The sequence below is a fragment of the Anopheles merus genome, unplaced genomic scaffold (genome assembly GCF_017562075.2).
Source record: "Anopheles merus strain MAF unplaced genomic scaffold, AmerM5.1 LNR4000014, whole genome shotgun sequence".
Lineage (NCBI taxonomy): Eukaryota > Metazoa > Arthropoda > Insecta > Diptera > Culicidae > Anopheles > Anopheles merus.
The window spans coordinates 131916-152357 of NW_024427594.1; the positions used below are offsets into that span (position 1 = coordinate 131916).

Below are 20442 nucleotides of genomic sequence, written 5' to 3' on the forward strand. Positions count from 1 at the left end.
TCTGTCAATGTTAAAAAGAATTTGACTTGCACTAAGGGATGCGAGGTATTATCATTTCGTACATATTGAAAAACGATAACCCACCACCCGCTAAACATTTCGAGGGTTTCAAACGAAAAACAAATTCGAGCAGTCTGCGAGCTCGCATGTGGCCTCACAACCCCGTGGGCAATTCGATATTTTTTTAACCTTTAACCGTAGAGTTGGCAACCAGATTTACACACGTAAGTTGGCAACCGGCATACCCGGGTATTCCACACGTTTTGATGCAAAAAATTAACGATTTTCATAGATAAACAATGCTTTCTATATTTCAATGCTGTAAGCAAGTAATCCTGACCATACAGTGGCCGGCAGAATAAAGTGGCCACTACTTACAATTTTACACTTTTAACAATTTTTCCGTGTAAAATGAAGTTATTGTACTGCTTTATTTTTTGAAACATTGTTCGTGATATGCTCAAGAATGCGCAGTACCATAGCATGACAAAAATGAGAAGTTTGCTTCAAGAAAAAATATTTTTACCAAAATTGATCAAAATCACTGTGCCAAAATTAAGTGCCCATTTTATTCATTCTACAGAAAATATTTTTCTAAACAAATATAACACCAAACTTGTAATTTATATGCGTTCCTCTTGCATTCTTTACATGTTCGAGGATCTTTGCCATAATTTATTATGTTTTTATCTGTACATATTTGGCATTGGTTCTTCCTAAGAGTATTTCAGAGCTTTAATATATTTTGTTTTTCTTAATCACGTCATTTTCATTACATTTGCATTAAAATTTGCACACTAAATCTCGATTGAATTAAAATTAAGACTAACTGGGAGCCATTAAAAAAAAATTCAATTTGATTGAAAAAATAAAATAAAAACTTCTTTGTGTATAACTTGGGTCGTCTTTCTGTTGTAACATCAATTTATTTACTTACTCCGTATTTTTCACAGAACACAGATAAATTCACACAGGATGCTTATATAGGCATTAGTTTTCATTATACCGTCGATTCAAACCATGCTCCCCACTTCTCGTATAGAAAAACCCTCCCTGGTCATCACATTGCACTCTTCATACATATTGGGTTGTTGGATCGCGTCTAGATATTTTTGAACATCACTTCTAATTTGGACTCATCTGTCCAAATATCAGTTTTTCAACAATCTAACGATATATCTGCATGTTCTTGATTATATTGAAGCCAATTGGCTTTGTTAGTCTTGCTGAAGCTCGGGCGAGGAACTTGAAGGACGCTACATCTAACGGGCAGTAAATTACGAAAATTGCAATGTGATAGCTAGGGGGTGTTTCTCTTTAGGAGTAGCACGAAAACTGGTGTGAATCGAAAGCACAACTATGGCTGATACCTTTTTTAACATTCTTCATCACTACTTTGGGATATTTCTTTTAAAAAAATGGGGTTTGAAAACTAAAAACATGTTCCTACAGGCTAACATCTCAACACACACAATCAATACAATAATCATTTCTCAACTAGTATCGTATAAAACACCTTGCATGTCCTCCGAGAAGTCTAAATCTTTGTTCCATCGAGAATTTGTGGCAGATTCTATGTGCGAAGGTGGATAAAACTGGTGTCACAAACAAAAAAATTTAAATTTAAAACTCTTGATAACGCTTGAGAAAAACCAGATGCAAAAACTAGATGCAGAACTAGATAAACCTTTAAAAATAAGAAAAAAAATAAAGAAAATAAGAAAAAAAGAGGAACGCGTATACATTATAAGTTTGCTGTTATATTTGTTCAGAAAAATATTTTCTGTAGAATGAATAAAGTGGGCACTTAATTTTGGCACAGCGATTTTGATCAATTTTGGAAAAAATATTTTTTCTTGAAGCAAACTTCTCATTTTTGTCATGCTATGCTACTGCGAATTCTTAAGCATATCACGAACAATGTTTCAAAAAATAAAGCTGGACAATAACTTCGTTTTTCACCGAAAAAATGTAAAAAATGTAAAATTGTTAGTAGTAACCACTGTATATTCTCTTCTATTTCATTTATTCATTAAGTTTTTTTTCATTTTTTGATACAAATAATGGTCAAATTGAAATTTGGAATCGCTTGAATTTGACTCGAAAATAAGCACAATACGAAAAGAGGAAGAAGAGAAACGTCATTCTCCATACAAAATGTATGGAATACCCGGGTATGCTGGTTGCCAACTTACGTGGTAAAGTTTTAAAAAAAAAATCAAAATACAATACTTACAGGCTGTTTAAAATTTTAACTTATGCACCAAAAAATCATAAATTAAAAGTTGGGAGGCTACGGAAAATTTCAGGTTGTTGTTATGAACCAACGCAAGATGATTCTCATGAGAACTGGATCTAGTAATGAAAACACAGAACAAAATATTTTATAGCAAATAGAGAGAATTATATTGTCAAAAATTAGGAATAAAGAAAACCCTCTTCCGTTACTGCATCCAACCAAACAAGACGTGTTTTTCTCAGCTCCGAAAATTACCCTAGTAATTTACAACACAGGTCAATAAAAGCAATGAATCAAAAGTAATTGCAGTTCGAAGATGAAAAAAATACCCGGGTATCCGGTTGCCAACTTAACCTTTAAGTTGGCAACCGGATACCCGGGTATTTTTTGCAGCTTCGAACTGCAATAACTTTTGATTCATTGCTTTTATTGACCTGAAATTTTCCATAGTATCCCAACTTTTAATTTATGATTTTTTGGTGCATAAGTTAAAATTTTAAACAGCCTGTAAGTATCGTATTTAGATTTTTTTTAAACTTTACCACGTAAGTTGGCAACCAGCATACCCGGGTATTCCATACATTTTGTATGGAGAATGACGTTTCTCTTCTTCCTCTTTTCGTATTGTGCTTATTTTCGAGTCAAATTCAAGCGATTCCAAATTTCAATTTGACCGTTGTTTATTATAAAAATGAAAAAACTTAATGAATAAATGAAATAGAAGAGAATATATGGTCGGCATTACTTGCTTACAGCATTAAAATATAGAAAGCATTGTTTACCTATGAAAATCGTTAATTTTTTGCATCAAAACGTGTGGAATACCCTGGTATGTTGGTTGCCAACTTACGTGTGTAAATCTGGTTGTCAACTCTACGGTTAATCGATCAAGAGCTTTGATCGGTTCTTCGGACGTTTCTGCTCGGTTTCAGCGGAAAGCGAGCTAGAAAGCGAGCTCAAAAACTGCTCGATTTTGTTGTGCGGGAACCCCGCGGGCAATTCGAAAAGTTTTTTAACGGTTACTCCAAGTTGGATTCAAAATATCAGGTGGTGGAAAAAGACCTTTGGGGGTCGCAATAGTTGAGGGCCTTTACGTCATTTTTAAACCGTTAACCAATGGTTTCCGCACACAAAGCATAGCAAATAGAACAGGTTTCTTTGTTACTACGTGTATTTTCGTATGTCTATTGATTTTATCGAAAAAATGAGATATATTGACAAAATGAATTTTGACTTTTTTGGGCACGAAATGTAAACTCATGTGAGTAAGAGTTACAATCTCACTTGAATCGTCAATGTGGCTCGCAAATAATGAGGAAAAAATATTAAAAACAGGAAAAACAAATAATTTATTTATTTTTCCTCAAACATGCCAAATACACCATATATTCACAAAATAACACACTTCAATTTATGTCTAAAAATAAATATAAACTCGCAAAGACCAAATGATATTTTTCAAGAATTATTTAAATATTTAATCTAAAAAATGTAGTAGAAAAATTAAATGAACCAATCAGCAAAATGTAAACAAAGTTTGAATCCTGGGGACCTTACGTCAAGTGACGAATTTTTAAAATGTTCTAGATTCCACCAACTGATATTTTTAATCCACCTTGGGTTTCTCAACCCGCTCTTCCTAACTTCCCAGGTAACAACTGTTCTACATTTTTAGCTTAAACTTCTCCTGAACAGCTCGATTTAACCCATATAACCAAGATACCGAAAACGCCACCAATTTCTTGTACTAAAAATCCAGTTCCATCAAACAAAGCTAAAAAACTATCAGTTTGGTGGGTTAAGCCACACGGCCACAGAAGCAGCCACTTCAATGTTGTTGAAGTCAGATTTTATGCACGGGAAATTTATTTGCTCAACATGTTTCACCTGTGTTAAAATGTTATTTAATTGTGCAAAGGAAGCAATTAAGCGTGTGTGTTTAACTTGGTTTGTTGTAAAACAAACATGTTTTATGTATATGTGTACATGTGTGTTTGTTTACTTGCGAATGAACTCTTCCATTTCGCTGGTCAGTGCATAGTTTATAGGTTAATAATATTGCTGAAGTTGAAGCACCGACAAACCGACATGACACTGGCGTTACAAAAGTGTCCCACAGGAAAGTACTGTCATTTACCAGTGAGGCGAACACTTCTGTCAAAGTAAGCTCTGTTCACTGCTGCTTCGATGTAAACAACTTTTCTAAATACAAATGGCGAAGGAAGTGTGAGGCAAGATTTTGTGAGAATTATTGGACAAAACACCCAGGAAAATCATTTTATAAGTTTCCAAATCAATGCAAAAGATGTGAGAAGTACATAAAACAATACGCATTGGAATTTGCGAAGAAAAACAAAAAGGGGGTTTAGCAGTTTCTTCTCTATGTCAGTGTAGTAAGCGAATCATTATAGAGATGGCGCTAGTGTTTAACGTATTTCATTTGAAATAAGGAGACAACTTTTGAAGCTCATTTTGTTCGAAGTGTCACGTCGGTTTGTCGGTGGTTGAAGTGCAGTGATGTAAGTGAATGAATTTAATCAACCGAGGAGTTAAAATCCTGTCCAGCATATTGACCTAAGCCAACCCTTGACCAAACTTTTCCTCAAAGCATTTTTGGAAAAGGTGGGTTATGGGCTGGCAAGATAAATACATCGGATCGGAACTGGCAGCTCCGATTGTTCTAAAATTTGGTGGGTTAACGACTGAATCGACCACCACAAATCAAACGTGGGTTTGAAGTGGTTTTACAGTGGGTTAAGGACGATTTGGTTTTTTGGATCCTGTACAGTCTGTTCCCGAGTTACGCGGTTTTTGCGTTTCCGACGAATCCGCGTAACTCGAATATCCGCGTAAGTCGAATTTTACGTTTTTGACTTAAATAATATTTATTACTCGCAGTTTTTTATTTAACTTAGTATTGTTATACACTTTATCATTTATTTCATATGATTTGTGCAGAAAATTCTAATATTTCGAGCTTTTAAGCGATTTCAATTTGTTAGCAAAAATGCAATTTATACCGAACTTGACCGTAGCAATAGACGATGCGCAATCTCAGATTGCGCATATATTTATCTGTCAAACGGGTAGGTTTGATATATTTATCTGTCAAAAAAATTTATATATCTCAGACATATAATCTTGAAAATTTATGCGCAATCTTGGCGCAATCTGAAATTGTATGGAAATGACGTTTATAGCTCAGGGTTGGATACGCGAAATGACATATATTTTGATAAAACGAATATATGCGCAATCTGAGATTGCGCATCGTGTATTAATACGGTGAAGCAAATTGTACTGATTTGACATTTAATCTGTCAAATTCAGAAAACCGCGTATCTCCGAATCCGCGTAAGGCGGCGCTCTGGGACCAATCGAGCGAAACAAACAAACACGACTCTGTTCGATAGGTGCTCTGTCAGCTGTTCGATGTCTTACAGACCTGTCATGATGCACGGCAATATGCCTATCTTTTTATCTCGAAAATGAAGCATTTTCATAGTTAAAATGAATATCCATCTGCAGGGGGAAGATTCAACAAATAATTTACTAGTTATTCACATCAATAATAACATAAAAATTATTCAAATTTTATATTGAAAAATGTAAACAAACGTCCATGCGAAACACATACAGTGCATACACATGCATTATGTACACGCAATAGTTTAATACGTTTCAAACCTGTATATTTGATGTTAAAATTGATTGTGAAGCATTGCAAATATTATTGATAGATATTTAAAATATTTTGCAGGCGAATTTTAAGAATAAAACGAGACAAAATACGAAAACAAACTTGAAATTGTCCCGAATTGAATTCTATCTACTGTAGCTGAGAAGCGTTTGACAGCCAAGGTATTCAAAGCACAGGTGGGTATCGAACATCAAAGACAGAATCAACTGACATGTTCGACTCGATGTTTGTCTTGTTTGTTTGTTTGTGTCTGACAGTGCACCTCCATATGATTATATGGGTTTGTTCGTGTCGGATGTCGTGTTCGATTGCTGCTAGAGCTAGAGCAAAATTACAGCATTCGAACAATCGAACACGACATCCGACTCGAACAAACCCATATAATCATATGGAGGTGCACTGTCAGACACAAACAAACAAACAAGACAAACATGTCAAATCCCATACATTTTTCATGTTCGATTTCGTGTTCGATTGGTTCTTTGGTAGAGCGCCGGGTAAGTCGAGAACCGTGTAGCTCGGGAACAGACTGTACTAACAATCCAGTTATATGAAACAAAGCCAAGGCACTGTCAGTTTGGTGGGTTAAACCATACGGCCGCAGAAACGGCCACTTCAGTGTTGTTAACCTTTAAGTTGGCAACCGGATACCCGGGTATTTTTTTCAACTTCGAACTGCAATAACTTTTGATTCATTACTTTTATTGACCTGAAATTTTCCGTAGTATCCCAACTTTTAATTTATGATTTTTTGGTGCATAAGTTAAAATTTTAAACAGCCTGTAAGTATTGTATTTTGATTTTTTTTTTAAACTTTACCACGTAAGTTGGCAACCAGCATACCCGGGTATTCCATACATTTTGTATGGAGAATGACGTTTCTCTTCTTCCTCTTTTCGTATTGTGCTTATTTTCGAGTCAAATTCAAGCGATTCCAAATTTCAATTTGACCATTATTTGTATCAAAAAATGAAAAAAAAAAACTTAATGAATAAATGAAATAGAAGAGAATATATGGTCGGCATTACTTGCTTACAGCATTAAAATATAGAAAGCATTGTTTACCTATGAAAATCGTTAATTTTTTGCATCAAAACGTGTGGAATACCCGTGTGAATTACGTGTGTAAATCTGGTTGCCAACTCTACGGTTAAAGTAAGTTTTTATACACGGGTAATTCATTTGCTATACATGTTCCACCCCAAAATATGTTTAATTATGCAAAGGAAGCAATGAAACGTGGTTTATGTTTATTTATTGTTAAACATATTTGTGTGTGTTTGTTTACATTCAAATGGACTCATCCATTTCGCTGGTTACTGCACAGTTTTTAGATTTAAAATATTGACGAAGTTATGCTGTGATGTAAGTGAATGGGTTAAAGTAATCGATGTGTTAAAATCCTGTTAAGCATATTTACCCTAGCCCGTCCTTGATCCATCTTTTCCTCGTCAACATGTTTGGAAAAGATGGGACAAGTGCGTGCAAGGACAATACATATGATCGGAACTGACAGCTCCGTTTGTTCTAAAATTTGATGGGTTAACGACTGAATCGACCACCACTAATCCATGTGGGTTTGAAGTGGCTTTACAGTGAGTTAAGACCGATTTGGTTATTTGGGATCTGCTCTGCCTGCTTTAATAGCCAGCTTGAACTCCATAGCTGATTTGGCGCTGTTTAACGAAAAATCGGTCCGATGTCGTACTTTGTGGCTGATTAAGGGATAGACGGTACTTTGCGGAACTATGGAGCTTTTTAACAGGCACATGATACTTTTTGGAACTTTGCGGCTGATTAACACTATGTGTAGGGTTCATGGTGGTACTTGAAGGCTTGTTAAGAAAGCGCACCGAACTTGGTGGAACTTTATAGCTTTTTAATGCATGACATCGGTACGAGTTGGCTCTTGTCAAAGTGTCAAAGACGGACGCCGGCAATAATCTCATTGCTGCTGCACAAGTTAGATTCGTTAATTGAAGAATGCATATAGAGTGAAGTGATTGTGAATTATCAGTAAATTGTGTAAAATTTTGTGTAATTCATCAATACAAAAGATTTAAATATATACATTTGTGTTTAAACGAAACAAATATTGTTGTTTATTTCATCGATGACGCTTGCTTGAAAATAAAACACAAAGAAAAATAACCCATAGCATCGTGGCATAAGGAAGCTGCTTAGGCGCTGTTTGAAAGACCCACATAGAACTTTGATGCTGTTTATCTACTGCAAAAGGCGAATTAGAGCAGCGATCTTTAGCGTGCCAAAATAAGCTGCTTAAGCAATTCTGGCTATTTGGGTGCAATCTCGCTCGCAATTCCGCAGAGATACCCATCATGTGTTAGCAGAATCGCGATGAAATAACACAGCAGGCTTGGGAGAGTTCAGAACGCAGAGAGAGATTTCATTCATTATTTTTTTTTTAACGATTTCATTTATTTATTCTTTTGCTTTCATTTCTTAGTTCATGTTTGTGTCACAAGATTCATCACTTATGCTTTACAGGGTATTGTACTTTGCGGCGATTTGTCTGCGTTAATTTAAGGTCTAGCATGCTTTGAAAATTGTTTGCTACGCTATCTGATGAAGGAAAATGCTAACTTATAATCTACGCTTAGTCTATCCTAACCTAACTTAATCCTAAATTGTCCTATTTCCTAGATTCGACTGGGCAATTAGCCGAATAGTTCTATGTTCAGAAGTGGAACATTTGTTCAGGAAATTTGATGTTAATTTAAGGATTTCTTCCTCAACTGGAATTGTCCTGCAGAGTTTGTACAATGTCCTATTGCTAGTGTACCTGTCGACTTGTGCTATCATCCTCAGAATCTTATTTAGCATTACCTGTATACGTCGGTGATGTATCCTAGCGCATGATCCCCATACTGGACAACCGTAGAGGACCGCTGGTTTAATAATTTGGTTGTAAACTGACAGCTTGTTTTCAAAGGAGAGTTTGGATCTTCGCGAGATTAATGGGTATAAACTCATCATTAGCTTATGTCCCAGGTGTAAGACTCTCTCCACTTGACCGTGAGAGAGTATCTTACGATCCAGTATAAGTCCCAGGTATCTCACATTTTCAGTCCATTCAATCGGAAAACCATTGATCATCAATCTGGTTTGCCATGTTGGGATCAAGGATTGTTTTAGTCGATGTGGCACAACCATGGCTTGAGTCTTAGCCACATTAACACGAATCTTCCAGTTAGCAGCATACTGCACAAATATGTCCAAGCAGGACTGTACTCGTCTTCTCATTTCCACCAGAGACCTACCTTTTGCCGCGATAGCAGTATCATCAGCAAACAAGAACATCCGGCTACCATCAGGAAGCATCGGAATATCCGCAGTGTACAATATGTACAATAGCGGTCCCAATAAACTACCCTGAGGCACACCAGCCGAGACTGGATGGGAGTCAGATAGTGTCGAGCAAAGCGCTACCCTGAAAGTTCTCTGCTGCAGATAGCTCGAAATAAATTTTACCAGATACACAGGAATGCCAAAGGTGACAAGTTTATGAACAAGTCCATCATGCCAAACATTGTCAAATGCCTTTTCAACATCCAACATTGTGACCATGGTGGACTTGCTCACCCTCTTATTCCGTTCGAAATATTGTTTTAACCAAAGCAACTGATGCACAGTTGAGTGACCAGATCGAAAACCAAATTGATCCGAAGGGAAGAGCTCTCGATCTTCAACAGAAGCCTGTAAAAGACCGCATACAATCCCCTCGAAAAGTTTTCCCAGCGATGGAAGCAGGCTGATTGGGCGATAGCTCACGGGGTTTGTCGGATCTTTACCAGGTTTGAGAATGGGCACCACCTTTGCACACTTCCATGCACTCGAGAAGTAACCCAGCTCAAGACATCTCTGGAAGATGTTTGTTAGTAGGCAAATGGCCTTATTCTGTAGATGCTTTAGGAGTATGTTAAAGATCCCATCAAACCCCGGGGCCTTCATGTTTTTCAGCCGCATCAACGCTGAATGGATCTTGCCAGTCGTCACTCTACTATCTCGAGGAATCGATGATTGTGCCTCATCAACAACGGACAAGCTGTCACCTACTTCAGCCTCAAAGGGGCTTGGCATATTTAAGCCCAGCATGTGTGCACTGGCGAACTGCTCTGCAAGAGCATTTGCTTTTGCTTCGGGTGTGACCAGGATCAGGTTATCGGAGGGACGAACCAAAGGAGGAACGGGCTTGGGCCTGTTCTTCAAGACCTTGGCCACTTTCCAAAAGGATGGGGCCCTTGTATCTAGCCTCGTCATTCCGTGACCAAAATTTTCATTTCGTGCCACCTCAAGACGGGCAGATATTTGCCTTGCAATACTTGCAGCTAAGCTCTTGAAGAACACATCGCCAGTACACTGATACTGGCGCCTAAGACGGTTTCTCTCTACAATTAGCATTCGTGTATGGGGATTGTTTGGTACGGAACCCTACGTTGTGTTTTGTATTTTTTATAGACGTTCTTAATAAAGAATCGGTGGCTTTGAAAAGAGCCGATTGTGTGCTTTTTTTTTGTTACCAAGCTGGGTGGTTTTGCTTGGAATTCTGTGCCACTAGTGTGTGCCAAGGAGTTGCTGATGAGATGAGCGAAGCGTGTTGCTTGTTGAGGATTTGAATGACAAGAGTGAGAATTTGGCTTTGCCGCTTTATTTATAATGCATATTTTTTAATGGTGTGCGTGATGACAAAACGATCGATGACCCGTCGAACAATTTGTAGCGATCCGCGAAAGTAGTGATGGGCTACAATCAAGAAAATGGTAGTGATGTGCTACAATCGGGAACGAACAGGGATCAAGGTCTATGTACTCACCTCGTATAGGATGTTCCCTAACGCAAGCTTGCTCAGATTCCTTTATGACACTCTCGAGCTCAATAACTGCCGCATCTATATCTCCTACCGTGTGAACATTGATGTTTTGAATGCTGTTGTCAACTAGTCGGCCAAACCGCTTCCAGTTGACCTTGTGATAGTCCTTCCTCATGATCGTAGCGATTCTGGAGACGGAACAATCGACCTCGAACAATCGAATCGTCGCGCTGTACTGGTGGTTTTGTACGCGTAGGAGGGGGAACATACGGAGCGATGGTTCGATGCTGTAGTGTAAGCGAGACAACACGATGTGACGAGCAGCTCCAAGTTGTTGAGCTCGCTGAAAGAAGACACATACATTCACAGACGGTTCGTCAAAGCACGGTATTTGTATTGGTGTTAGTGAAGCGCGCGTGTAAAACAGAATGCGAACTCTCATCGCAGTGCGTTTCTCCTTGCTTCCTCAAGCTTCCTCACACCCCTCGGCCTGAATCACTCAAAATTTGGGGTCTCATTGTTTGTGTGGACCCTTCTGCGAGCCCTCCCCCTCCCCACCCGGAACGCACGGTGCGCTTTGCAGTTCTCAATGTGTTCCCTCTCAACAATCTCAGAGAGAGTTTGTATGGAAACCGCCACAGCTTCTTCTCTGCTTAAACTCTGCTTGTTGGTATAAGCAGAACTCAGAGAAGAAGCTTAAAATGAACCGGCGCTCAGTGACGTCACGGATCGCACTGAATCCCATCCAAAGAATATTCTGTTCCAACCTGCTCGAGTCATCACCACACTCGCTGTCAAAATTAAATTAAAACGAAACTTTTTTGTTTACTTTTTATTCAAAGATAGCCGCGTCGCTTTTCTTGCGCTTATAAAACCCAATTTTAGTGCAGATTTCTGTGTACAAACTTGATTTCCTTGCTGTTACCTGTAAGTATGGAGATAAATATTAAAAATAAGAAATTTTAAAGACATGCAAAACTCATATACTTACTTTTTTCAGCTGTGATTGTGGGTGGTTGTTGTGTGCATTTCGATCGGAAGTTGCTAATTGTTGTTCACCTGTAAAACCTGTAAGTTGGATGAAATCAAATTATATGTTTTTTATTATTACTTAACATTGAAACTAAATGAAAAACTAAAAATAACATAATTGCAGGTTACCATGAGCGGTTCGAATGTGGGAGCTACCAGCTGTGGATGCGGGCAAGAATGCAATTGCACAAGCATTGCTAACGAAAATGCCAAACAATTGCATACTTTAAAAAATATGATACTAGATGCAAATATGAAATTAGACGAGCTTATGAAAATGCAACTAAATCAACAAATCCAGCCTCAGGCAATTATTGAAAATGTGGTGCCGGAAGAAGCATTTGAAGAAGCTTTCGCGTTAATTTCATCCAAAGTAGATTTGGACAAACTCGAGCAGGATTTGGAGGTGACGGAGCAATTCCAATCGATTAAATCAGGTCTCATGAAAAGGATCAAGTCGAAAGGGATTAAAGCAAGGCTGCATGACGCTCTGTATCTAGTTTTTAATAGAATTTTTGTATCTGAGTGCTCTTGGAGCGGAATCGGTCGCAGCGGACCTAAAATTGAATTTAGGAAATATGTACATGTTCTAAAGCTATTTAACGAAATTTCAGGCAGCAGAGATTATTCGGAAGTAGAGACATTTTTCAGTACAAAGTTACGAAATGCAGGAACAGCAGCAAAAAGGACCGGAGTGGTCAAAAGCGTTAGCCGAGGACAATACTCGAAAAAAAAAAGAAATGTAATACAAAGAATTAATATTGTAAATAGTACTTCATGTAGATATAGGAAAGAAAGTATGTTGAACTTAATTTTAATAGTGTAGATAAAGAATTTGTGAAATGTTAATCATTTCAAGTACAGTAGAACGTCGATTATCAGGGGGCGGATTAACCGTCGGGCGGCTTAACCGTGCGCATAATTGTGACAGCTGCCCAAACAAGCGGCGAAAATTTGCAGCTATAGTCAAGTAAGCAACCATTTTTTTGTGCAGCTCTGTAGCGTCTGGTGGTATTTTCGGAATTAATTTTTGTTCATGAACAGTTGCTAAACCTCTAGTTCTTGATAAACAAAATATTCTACTAACGATCAATCGATAAATTCAATGGGAATTAATCATAAAACTAATAAATTTTATAATTTTCATATGAATTTGACATTTCTTGGCCGATTATCCGTGCAAATCGATTAACCGGCAACCGTCCGGTCCCGAGCTGCCCGGATAATCGACGTTCTACTGTAATACTTATAAGTTGTGCACTGGCTGTGCATTCTTTAATTCACAGTTGCGAACAGTTAAGTTTGGTGTTGCAAGTGAATAGCGAATAATGTTATGAATGTGAAGACAAGTAGAATAATAAATGAATTATGAAACGTTCGTTCGTTATTATTTTTTCTTAATAATATTTAGTTATTTGAAATATTTTAAACATACTTTGAGTTGATTATAGCGATTAATAAGTGTAATATACGATTTTATATGGACATGTTAGTTAAGTGACACTTTACAAACATTTTTTAATGAAATTGTTAGTATTGCGACAAAAGCGACTGGCCAATTTAGATTATCATGTTTTGTGAAAAGATATTACCGAACAGATAACTACTGCTTCGAGGTTTTGCCTTCTGTAAAAGAGTCCTTTAAAGCATATCCAGCTTCATAGTATTAATTGATTAATGTCATCTACTCGGATAGTCTGGCCACAGATTGCTAGACCTCTTACTTCTACAGGAATCCAACCATACGTGACTTATACTACAACCTAAAAATACATAAAACATATTTGCATTAGAGTGTGTTTCGAATTTAGGTCCTCAAGATGTACTTGCCTGACGATGTTAATGTTTATGTCCGAGCACATCATGAAATACAAAGCACTAGCAAGAAATCCTTCCATTGTGTTGACCAAGACGATTATGTTCTTTAGGCCCAATAATTCGGTTATTTTAGTGTTTGTTTTCATGGCAGTAGCGTGATGTTGCTTTTCATATTTGGATGAATTAGCATGTTTTAAGCAAAATACTTGTGTACGATGAACCTCGATCCATTTTCGTTTTGCTAGCCTAACCAGCTTAGCAAGTCAATGACAGTTATTAAACAGCTGCAGAGGAATAGAATGGAATACACGTGGTAAGATGTGGATTGCGCAAAAACGCGTTCCGAAAGTTGCTGATGGACATGATTCAACCGCCGCGCTGGTGTGACAATACGATGGCATACTGGTGTGACAATACCATTGTAGTTTAGAATCCACTTAAACCCCCGCTTCGCGCTGCAACATGAAGCCCTGCGCACACGAAACCTTTCGTGCTGGGCCCGGCCGGTTGATTGCTGCCCTGAGCATGCTCATCCTTCAGAGCAGATAAGCAGCGGGAGAAGACAGCTCCATCAATTAGCATCACCGGAACGGCATGGCGCAGGGCGGCAATCGCCGACAATTTGCCCGTATCCTTGTGGCCAAGTCACGAATAAGCTCAAGAATCTATCCCTCAACGTCGCGTTGGTTCAGAAAATCGTGCGGGATCTCGATCAGGATCGATACGCCCTTGTTCCACACATCGAACTCCTGTGCCATTTCCTTCCGTGTCATGCCCAGCGCCAGCATCAGGTGACACGCTGTGCAGATCAGCCCGCACAACAAAATCGAGCAGTTTTTGAGCTCGCTTTCTAGCTCGCTTTCCGCCGAAACCGATCGAGAAAACGAGCAGAAACGTCCGAAGAATCGATCGAAGCTCTTGATCTATCGAAGCGTTTACGGTCGTTCGAGAGAGCGCGCAGTATGTGTTTATCTCTTTCTGACAAAAAAGCTCCGGTACATGACCGTGATGGCGCAAAAATGATAGTGGCCGAAAAATAGTTCACACCCACGTTCTCTTTCTCCCCTCCTTCCCCTCTTCTCCATCTTTTCACCTTGCTTTATCAATATTGGTTCTTGCTCTCTAGCTACATTGAGCGAGAGGTTGAGAATTTTTCGATCGCTTTGCGCAGCGGGAGTTGAATATCACCGTACTCGATGCCGTTGTGTACCATTTTCAGCAAGTCCCCGGCACCGCCTATGCCAATTCCTTCACAATACGGATCACCGTTAGATTTGGCGCATATAGCCTACCGGGAGAAAGGTCACATACATTACAAACCATTCAATTAAAACACAAGTTCAACCCACCAGGAACATATCTTTCATCCGCGGAAAAAGCGTCCTAGTGTGGGAAGGGTGGTAGCGAGCCCCTTCACAGCTGCAGAGGGTATCGACTATTGACTATCCCCGCCAGGAACGGTTATATTGCACAAATCACACCCTAAAATGAAACAATGATCGTAATTACACATAAACACTTACTTACCTGGCGGCGGCGTCGTGCGTGAAGGTTAGAAATTTCATTCGGCTGACAATACACGCTTCCACCACAACTAAATCATACTTCCGTGGTTGATTTTATGTTTATTCTACAAAACAAAACGTTTTTAATTATAAATATCATATAATTTGCATAAAATACTTACAAAATCACAGTTGCAAATCGGCTCTGGTCAAGCACAGACGTACTTCCAGATAGCTCCGAATAACAAAACTAATACGTACAAACACACAAAATCACAAAGTATACGAAGGTACGCAAATACTCTTCTCTCGCAATGGGAGGAAGAGATAGAAGGGGCAGAAAGCCCAAAGCACCACCAAGACAACTACACATAGACAAAACCGATACGCGCAGTCGTTCGGATCTATCCGAAAACAGTTTCGCTCTGCTTAGCGACAACGAAGAAGAGCCACCTAATCAGCAGAGTAAGAGATCTCAGCCAGTGACCAACACTAATACGTCAAATACACCAAGCAGTGATACCGCTAAACTACCACCAATAGTGGTTAAAAGTTCATCAGTGGGTTTTGTACACAAAGCCGTATTAGCAGCAGGAGTAGTACTTTACAATACGAAAGCAACGTATAACGGCACGATCGTTCAGGTCACCAATACAAATGATTTTAGATCAGTAGTAAATCACTTCAAAAAAACAAATATCCCTTTTCACACGTACCAACTGGAAGAGGACAAAACGACTAAAATCGTTCTTTATGGTTTACATGAACTACCAGATGAAGAAGTAGAAAACCTGTTAAAAGAGGAAAACCTAGTTCCAAAAAGTGTAAAAAAGCTTGCACTAACACAAAAACGCTATGACGAACACGCAGTATACCTAATCCACTTTAGTGTGGGTAGCGTGTCTATGCAACTGCTACGAACTATCACCGCTCTAGATTACTGTGTGGTAAAGTGGGGATATTATTCCAAAAAAGCCGGACCCATGCAATGCAAAAGGTGTCAACTATACGGTCACGGAGCAATGAACTGCAACCGCGTAGAAAGATGTAATAAATGCGCCGATGAACACGCATCATCGGTATGTCCTCTTACCGCGGGGACATCGTCGAGTGATGGTAAAGTACCAGAACATAAACTGAAATATGCCAATTGCGAAGGAAACCACACAGCGGGATATATGGACTGCCCAAAACGTCCCGTCGTAGCAAAACGCATTACAAACACTACGAAAGGCTATCGACCGAACTTAGGAGACTTTCCTACACTTCCTCAAGCTAAACCGATACCGGGTTGGAAAGTAAATTCACGAGTTGACAAACCTACACAACACACATCTAATTCGATACCAACGCGCATAGGTCAGGGTGAAAGATTTAAGGCTCATGAGGAGCTGTTTAGCGCAGAACAAATAATTCCTATTGTTCAGGAAGTATTCATAAAGCTGGAGCAATGCAGAAGCAAACAAGACCAGATAACAGCAATCTTCCAAGTGGTTGCCAAGTTTTGTTTTCCGTGATGGATTTCCAAGATAATGTACGAGTTTCATACTGGAATGCCAACGGCATTGCCAATAAAAAAACAGAGTTGTCCCATTTTTTAAATGAAAATAACATCAGCATCATGATGTTAGTGGAAACGTTCCTAAAACCGGTGCACGTGTTTAATATGCCAGGATACAATAGCTATAGACTAGATAGATTATCGGGCCCCAAAGGAGGAGTGATGGTTCTTGTTAGTAAAAAAATTAAACTTCTTCTTCTTTGGCTCAACAACCGATGCCGGTCAAGGCCTGCCAGCACACTTGTGGGGTTGGCTTTCAGTGACTTATTGATTTCCCCCCATAGTAAGATAGTCAGTCCTACGTATGGCGGCACGGTCTATTTGGGGCTTGAACCCATGACGGGCATGTTGTTAAGTCGTACGAGTTGACGACTGTACCATGAGACCGGCTAAAAAAAATTAAACACCAGTTGATAAAACACTTAAACCTTTCAATAATTGAAACAATAGGAGTTAAAATTTTCACGGAGCAAAATAGTTTAACATTTATCACTGCATATCATCCCGGCTCGAATATTAATATGCAGGCATTCAAAAATGACATTATAAAACTAACGTCAAGAAAAGATAATTTTTTCATCTGTGGTGATCTTAATGCTCGCCACAAAATGGGGAATTGTGCTTCTCGTAATCAAGCAGGAAAAATCCTTTTTGAGGAATCACAAAGAGGTCAATTTTCTATTTATTACCCAAATAAACCAACTTACGTCCCTAGAGATCCCTCTAGAAAGCCATCAATACTTGACCTAGCTTTAACTAATAACCTTAACCTTTTTTCTCAATTAAAAACAATCACAGCGCTAACTTCTGATCATTTACCGATTTCCTTTACAATTTACAATTCTAGAGCAAATATAATCCCTGAGTATAAAATCCCTGACTATAGCAAAGCAGATTGGAACAATTTTAAATCCCTTGTTAACCAATCTATTGACTTAACCTCAACGCATTTATGTAATATTCATAATGTGTCTCAAATCGATGAAATGATTAAAAAATTTACTTCAAACATAACCAGAGCACATGACAGAGCCATACCAACAGTGATTCCAGGTAAATTTAACATTATACTACCTGATCGTATAAAAACCTTGATAAAACTTAGAAATAAATTTAGAAAAAAATGGCAAAGACACAAATTAGATCCTTCATACCAAAACAATTATTATTTTCTTAAACGGAAAATTGAATACTAAATAACCCTGGAACGGAATAAGGCATGGGCTAATACCCTAGAAAGTATAAATCCCCGTCATAATAACACGAATCGCTTCTGGAAGCTCGTAGGCACTATAAAAAACCAACAAAGAAATATTCCTATACTCAAAAACCACAACCACTATTTACTTACGACTACAGAAAAATGTAAAGCTCTTAAAAATCATTTTCAAAATGCGCATAATATAACACATCATAATGTTAGTCCCATTGAAAATAGGATAGTTAACAAAAATGAAAAATATTTGACTTCCAATATGAGAAAACAACCACATTCATCTGAACTTATTAAACCAAGCGAGCTTACGAGATTAATTAAAAACTTAATAAATAAAAAATCAACTGATTGTGATAGAGTCAACAACAAAACCATTAAGCATCTCCCGAGAAAAGCCATAATCTATCTAGTTCTTATTTTTAACGCATGTCTACAAGTAGGATATTTTCCTTCTGAATGGAAAATTGCTAAAATAATTGCTATTCCTAAACCTGGTAAAGACCATACGAATCCTGAAAGCTACAGACCAATCAGTCTGCTAAGTTGTTTGGGAAAACTTTGCGAATTCTGATAGCAATCAGTTTTTCCAAAACATGTCGATAACAATAATATTATACCTGAATCTCAATTTGGGTTTCAGACTGCTAGATGTACAACACATCAGATCCATCGATTAAAAAATAGTATTGTTGAAAATAGGGAATTAAAAAAATCTACTGGTTTAGTGCTTTTAGACAATGAAAAGGCTTTTGATTCGATATGGCACCAGGGACTACTTTTCAAACTTAATAAGTTTAATTTTCCTCCTTACATAACAAACATAGTAAGATCATTTTTAAATAACCGGAAAAACTCTGTACACATTGGAAAATCCAAATCGAAACCATACCATAATGTAGCTGGTGTACCACAAGGAAGCGTGCTGTCTCCTCTGTTATTCAATATTTACATAGCAGATATACCAAACACAAGATATTGTTCTAATTTCCTTTATGCTGATGATTTCGCTATATCGTCCTCAGCGAAAAATCCTAAAACAATCATTAGACGCTTAAACATCGCACTAGAGGCGTATGCTAAATATTGTATAAACTGGAAGCTCAAAACCAATAGTACCAAGTCAGAAGCAATCTTTTTCACAAGGAATACGTGTATGAGAAGACTTCCCTAAAGAGATCTAGTGATGAGACAAGAAAACATACCATGGAAAAGGAGTATAAAATACCTTGGTATGCACTTTGAACAGCGTGTTACATTCAAAACACAAACTGAGAATACCCTTATTAAATTAGACAAAATGGTTAAAACTATGTATCCCTTCTTAAACCGGAAATCGAAATTGAATTTAAAAAACAAATTACTTATTTATAAGGCATTTTTTCGGCCAGTAATGACATATGCTGCACCAGCCTGGAAAGGAATTGCTCAGTCTCATTATAAAAAGTTACAAATTAAGCAAAACAAAATCCTTAAAATGATTATTAATGTCCATCCATGGTTTAACACAAGAGAGCTTCATAGGATTATAAATATGGCTACAATTAAAGAATACATTGAAAGAATCTATAGAAAATATCACGATAATTGTGAATCGAGCGAAATTCCCATATCAAATCAATTGGTAGCTTAGCATATAATTTAGCTAAATGTTAGGCTAAGTTATAGGTTATGGTCTTGTTTGTAATATTTAATGTAAAGTTAGTTAGTGTAGTTTGCATAGCTAGGTTAGTTAGTTTAGTTAGCATAGTTAGATAGGATAGTCTCTAAAACAAAATTTGTGGGTTTTTTTTGTAAATTTTTCCCACGCTACTACTCAACATTAGAACAAAATCGAAAAATCCAGCAATTGCTACACAGAAAACATTAATGAGGAAAGCTTAAAAGTCGAACCCATTATCGCAAGGAAAATTTGTAAAACATAATTACATATAATGCTTCGAATTCAAATAAACTACTACTACTACTACTACTACTACTTACAAAATCACCGCACACGCAAACACTTGCTGTTTACATTTTGGCTTCACTCTCATTTGACATGTCAAAAATTTGCAAGCCCCAAAGCGTGGATCAAAAAGGGGGGTGGGAGGGGAGAGAAGGTGATGAGATCGAAGCGGCACGAAATGGCCGTTGCAAAACCGCACGTTCGGAACGCTTAGTCCTAGAAGAGGGAGATCGAGCTACGAATGTGACAGAGAGGGCATGAGAAAATGAGCAAATTTGAGTGCCATTGTCGGGAGGGTTGTGTTCTTTCCAGTCATGCTACGAACACATCTAAAGATAGTTGTTTCTTTCGTTTCTCGTTTTCTTTCATGCATAGACACGATCGCAAATGCGCGCTAATTCTAAAAGCAAACACAAACACGGTCTTAATTTCATTAAACACTTTATTGAAACTTAATGTAAACTTTCGTATCATATTTAGAACCTAACAAAAACACGCATCATGTCGTCGTACTGCTAAGTACGACCTCAATCCAGCAAACACATATCTGTTAATAAATGGATCCTTACCTGTCGATGCCCGCACCGCATGTGCG

The 20442-nt window shown here is 38.0% G+C and overlaps 2 long non-coding RNA genes and 1 pseudogene across 2 annotated transcripts; all 3 read right to left on the reverse strand.

Moving 5' to 3' along the window:
- Nucleotides 1-11615: 11615 nt before the first annotated feature.
- LOC121600966 lies at nucleotides 11616-13561 on the reverse strand. Its single transcript, XR_006005931.1, has 3 exons — nucleotides 13395-13561; nucleotides 11762-11838; nucleotides 11616-11695 (listed from the first exon to the last, which is right to left on the reverse strand). It is a non-coding gene; the product is annotated as an uncharacterized LOC121600966 (long non-coding RNA).
- A 429-nt stretch (nucleotides 13562-13990) lies between these two features.
- LOC121600964 lies at nucleotides 13991-14496 on the reverse strand (annotated as a pseudogene).
- Nucleotides 14497-14722: 226 nt separating this feature from the next.
- On the reverse strand, nucleotides 14723-15695 carry LOC121600965. The gene is made up of 3 exons (XR_006005930.1): nucleotides 15308-15695; nucleotides 14970-15250; nucleotides 14723-14908 (listed from the first exon to the last, which is right to left on the reverse strand). It is a non-coding gene; the product is annotated as an uncharacterized LOC121600965 (long non-coding RNA).
- Nucleotides 15696-20442: the final 4747 nt, after the last annotated feature.